Source organism: Lissotriton vulgaris, chromosome 11 (genome assembly GCF_964263255.1).
Source record: "Lissotriton vulgaris chromosome 11, aLisVul1.2, whole genome shotgun sequence".
In the NCBI taxonomy this organism is placed as follows: Eukaryota; Metazoa; Chordata; class Amphibia; order Caudata; family Salamandridae; genus Lissotriton; species Lissotriton vulgaris.
Window position 1 is genome coordinate 734890703 of NC_141699.1, and position 6000 is coordinate 734896702.

The window sequence follows — 6000 nt, forward strand, 5'->3', positions numbered from 1 at the left end:
AAGATGCAATGGCTAGCCTGCAGAAAACTACCACGCAAATGGATAAACTCTTAAAAATCATAGCAGCCAAGAACGAGGACATAGAAGCACGCAGTAGGAGAAATAACATTGGAATTTTGGGCATACCAGAGAGCGCGAATACAGGCAGGATGGTGGACTACGTTGAAAAGTTACTTAAGGAGGTGATAGGGGTAGAATCATTGTCCTCACAATTCAATGTGGAGAGGGCCCATTGAGCACTTGGACCCAGACCACCACCTGGAAATGCACCTAGACCAATAATCGTGCGTCTCAAACTACAGGGAAGGAGATACAGCTCTACGGATGGCGAGAGAGAAAAAGGAGTTTACATACGATGGAGTGCCCTTCACTATGTTCCCAGACTTCACACTGCATGTACAAGAAGAAAGACAGAAGTTTATCCACTTGAAGCAGAAGCTGAGATTGCATATGCATTACTCTACCCTGCCCGGCTGCGAATAACGTAGCAGGGGGCACATAGAATTTACACAACTCCTCAGCAAGTGGACGATTTTCTAAAAAAGATCAAGAAGCACAAGCGACTTTCCCTGGATCCAGATGAGCGCCCGGAAGAGCAAACATCAGATGTAGAATTGTGTTTAAAAGGTTTGAAGATTGTTCTTTTGACTCGGGACTCATGCTCCATATGAGTTTGGTAGCGCTGCATGGAGGTACTTAACTTCGGTCTTAGAAATAGTTATCTACTGTCCATACTTTAGCTAACAAGACATGGATGTTGGCCACAAAATACAGGAACTGACTAACCGGACACCCTTGACACTCATCCAGGAAAAAGGGTGGTAACGGCGGATGCCTGGAGGAGTGCGAGGTACTCGTGGGCCACCTAGCAGAACATCCCCACACGGGTTTACACCATAACTGTTCTTACTGGATTTCCCTTTTTTTTTCTCTTGTCTTAACCAAGGATATCTCCTATGGTAGTTATGAAGTTTGTTGAGAGGGCAGGGGGAAGGTTGGGGGAAACTGGCATGATTGGGATGCTTCAGTGGGAGGGGGGGAGGTCTGAGGGGCTGTTATTAGCAGGAATATGTTGACTGAAGATACGGTAACAACGGTAGGGCGGTTGGTTGGCACTGCTGCATTACGCCTATCAGCAGTTAGTGGAATGGACTGGGGAAATGGCTGAAGGTGATGACTATACAATAAGAGTACTATCGTGGAACATCAGAGGTTTAGGGGATGCGAGAAAATGTAGACAAATATTGGCATTTTTGAACAGACAGCAGATACAAATTGTTATGCTACAGGAGACGCACATGAATCCAAAAGTTCCAAGCACATTTGCCAGTAAATGGGCGAGCATAAGATTATTTGCTTCCTACTCTTCCTATGCCAGAGGCACAGCCATACTGATAAAAAAAGGACACCTTTTGAATTAATGGGAGAGATGGAAGATCCTAATGGAAGAAATGTTATTGCTTGGGGGAGGCTGGGCAGAGAAACAGTAACATTAGCAAACTGTTATGGCCCAAACATAGACACTCCTGAATTTTATATGACAGAGTGGGGAAAGATACTCACTGTAGGTACCACACACTTAATATGGGGGGGGGAGACTTTAACGTAGCCTTGAGTCCGGCATGGGACAGGTCTAACACACAGATGCATCATTATAATCGATCCGAGGAGGTCATGCAGGGAATTATAGAGGAAGGTGGTCTCATAGACAGCTGGCGATACACTCTTCTCCAACAGAAAGAGGGCACCCATTTCACATCACACACGGGCACATGGACACGCATTGATTATTGTTTAGTTTCAAGGGGGTTGGGTTCTGACATCTGTACTGTTACTCACCCGGCAAGAACCTTCTCAGATCACTGTCCGGTGAAGTTAGCACTGGCAATGCCTGGGTATGACAGGCCAAGGCCTTGCTGGAGGTTGCAGCCAGGTGCTTTGATAGACACAGTTTTTCAAACCGAGCTGGGGGAGGAAATAACAGCTATAAATAAAGGTTCAGTGGACAGTGTGGAATCGATTTGGGAGGCGTTTAAAATCACGATCAGGGGATTCTACATATCCAAACGTTTTGGGGTACTGAGAGACATCCAAAGGACGCTTCAAAAATTTGAAAGGGAGCTGAAAGCACTGGAAAGGGAAATGGAGGGGGGGCAGCTAGTCGGGCACAACAGGAATTTAGGGAGAAGTTATCGGAGTATGAAGAGACGGCGGAAAGGGAGACTAAATTCAAAGGGAGGCACTGGGTGGCCCATAGATATAGCGAGGGGGAGAGACCAGGTATGGCACTGGCAGAGGGGATACGGTGCCCGAGATTCACCACCTACACATTGGAGATAGAATGGCCGGGGGAGATCATTCTTCGTAACACGCAGGAAATATTTGAAATTTTACACTTTACACTTCTAAACGGTCTGGTACATTGGAGTTCGATAGCTTCATGGGGGACGTAGCACTGGGATGGCTAGGGGACACAGCGCAAATTTCTTGGCCTACCTTTTGATATAGATGAAATTAGGGAGGCAATCAGGCATCTGAGTAATGGGAAGGCACCGAGATTAGATGGTCTCCCTGCCGAATTCTATAGGAGTTACATAGATATAATGGCACCGGTCCTCAAGGAGGTCTTTGAGGAATCCTGGAGGTCGGTACACTCCCCCCATCCATGAGGGAGGCGATGGTCATCTCTCTATTGAATCCCCCAGGTCTAGCGATGCATACAGTGAGTTGTCCTTGATTAATTGTGATACAAAAATATTGGCTAAAGTATTAGCTAACCGCTTGACCCTACTACTAGACAAGCTTGTATTACCCAATCAATCAGGTTTCATTCCTGGCAGACCGACCTCCCATAATCTCCGCACTTTCTTCTCATTAGTCCAGACTTTAGCGCCTGAATTCCCCCCAGCAGCAGTTTTTTGGACGCCACCAAGGCATTTGATTCCGTAGAATGGCATTATTTAGTTGCAGTATTACAACGCATGGGGTTTCCACAGATATTTATATCCTGGATGAAACTATTATACAATCAACCTACGGCTAAAATCTTAATTAATGGTCATTTGTCCCCGGCGATTCCCATTTCGAGGGGTACACGACAGGGGTGCCCATTATTCCCCCTCTTATTCGCTCTCGCGGTTAAACTGCTGGCCTCTAGACTTCGCCAATGTCATCAGTAAAAGGCATTTCGCTGTTGTCTCCGCCAACTTTTAAACTCGCTATATGCGGATGACATGACACTATATGTCAGGGATCCTCAACAGTATATTAACCCCCTCTTGCGGGAATTCATAGTGTTTGGTAGACTATCTGGTATTACCATCAACTGGGGGAAATCGCAGATCTTCCCACTTACGCCAGCGGTTCCAAATTCCAACTAGATTTCCCTCTGGAATGGTGCGATACAGACCTTCGTTATCTAGGCATACAGCTAACAAGAGATAGAGAGGAAACGTGAGACTCAACTATGGCACAGCCATTACGAAGTTAAACAGTAATGTCACACGCTGGATCTCACTTCCATTGTCATTGGCGGGTCATGCCTCCCTTATAAAAATGGTTGTGCTACCGCAATTTCTATATCTTTCTCAAACATACCGTATTATCCCAGCTCCTATTTTTTCAAAACTGTATGTGCTGAATTGACGAGATTGCTATGGGGAGGGAAACAACATCGACTCCTTTGGAAGACCTTGACTAAGCCATATGACCAGGGTGGGTTCGACATACCTAATTTCAAAATTTATTATCTGAGCGCCCAGGCGCAGTATGATTATTACTGCATATACCCTCCTAGATATATGCCGCAAGTGGCCACGGAAGATTGGCTAGCCGATCCCGTACCACTAAATGGCAATATTCATGGGCCCAGGCAGACATGCGTTACACCTCCCACAGTGGTAACAAGCACAGTGGACGCATGGCATCAGATAACAGAGATTCTCTCCTAACCCCTTCTCTATTCATCGCGGTTGCCCTTGACATATCACCCTGCAATGTCCTTATTACAAGAAAAAGGGTTTAAAAACCTATGCACACGTCTCCATATCACTAAGTGGGGAGACTTGTTTCACAAGGGAGGGTTTCGATCCTACGAGCATCTCTTTCAGGGGATACAGCCTACCCCGTTGGATGTATTTTTTTATGTGCGACTGAGACCGGGGATGAAAGCAGTTCTCCCGGACTTCCCAGGGGAGCCAGAAAATCTTATCCCATTACACAATATGCTGGGTTCCACAGATGGGATGCATTTAGTGTCTCAACTATACAAATGCATTCGAAAACTCAACAGGAAAATGACCCGAGCCCCGCGCGTATGCATTGGGCGGAGGAGCTAGGCTCCGAGATCACGGATGAACAAAGGGAGTACTATTGTATACAAACATCGCAAATCTCTGCAAGTTGCAGATTACGAGTCATACATTTTAAGTTTTTACAACATTTGTACTATACACCTGCCAAAAAATGTCACTTCCGCCTACAAGATCATGACAGATGTGATAGACGTGGCAGGGAAGGGGCGGGTTTCATACACCTTGCATGGGAATGTTCAGCAGTGCAGGTGTTCTGGGACCAGGTTTATGACGCGCTTAGGAAAATGATAAATATCACACTTGAAAAAGATCCCATGATGGCCCTTCTCAGTTACACCGCACAGATTCCCAAACCCTACAGAAAGTTCATAGCTATATCACTGTTACTTGCCAAACGCAAAGTTGCCTGTAAGTGGGGTAGGAGACGCGCCCCTAAGTTCAAAGATTGGCTAACAGATATGCTGTATTGTCAGGAACAAACCACTACATATGTGGAAACTCTTCCCAGGGCGTCTAGGCCGAAAGACATATGGGGCCTCTCCAAGGTTACTTGCTTCAGAGCGACTCGGCAGAGCTGGATGCAACTCCCACAGGTAACGCATGGGAGCACCGAGATGCCTCTTGCCATCTGTCCCACTTGGAAAGGCGATATGATAGATGTTGTTCATGTTGGGAGATGGAAGATGCAGGACCTATGGGTTGTCTGGTGGGGGTTGGGACAGACATGAACCAATTATGCTTTGTATCTGCACATGAATGTCACACCTGCAAACATGGTCTATTATTAGCATATGTTCCTCTGAATGTATATTGGTTATTGCCTTTAGAATGTAGCGATGCCAGAGACTGCCACCTATTTGAACTGTAAGACCTGCTGTATGTTTATGGTAATGCAAAGCTATGTTATATAACAAAATCAAAATAATGCTTTTATAAAATGTGAAAAAAGTGGTTTTAGAGTTGTTGGGTAACCAAACTGCATTTTAGTCTATATATATTTTCATATTGCACTTGAATGCCTTTACTAACAGGCACTGTTACTCAGATTTCCCTCTCCCAACATGGGAAGAATGAAAAGTAAATTTGCCTTACAAGGATTTCAACTTGTCACTTATATTGTGTTGAATATTTCACATTGTGCTTTCAACTTGCTGTGACATCCAAATAATCACGCATCAATTGGGTATTATTGGACGCACTGCGTTGTTGGTGATAATGTCAAAGTCTGTGAGGTGCTCCGGAGTATCGCCCTCCGACTGGGAGCGTAACAAATGCAAAAGGTAGCACTACTCAAATAGTGAGAAGTGTCCCCCGGGCTCCTTTAAAGTCCTTAAATTAAGGTTTCACCAGTCAAAACGATACGAAAATTGTGATTTAGAAATGCTTGGTTTTTTTTATTCCATCTTGTTTTATTCACAAGGAAATCTTTGTTGTTGACATGAATCCTTCAATTTTACAATGTGCACTCAAACGAATCCCAATGCATTTCGGCATAACATAAATGCCTTCTTCTGGGGGATAGATTTCTGTCAATGAAGAGAAACGGAATGTATGTAAAAAATAATAATTGGGTACTAGTTGTCTGATACATCACAATAGGGTGATTAGAAATGGAAAATCTATAAAGAAGTGCCTGTGATTGAAGGTCCGTGAAAAAGCGGTGCAAAGTTAAAACTAAGAAAGCGGG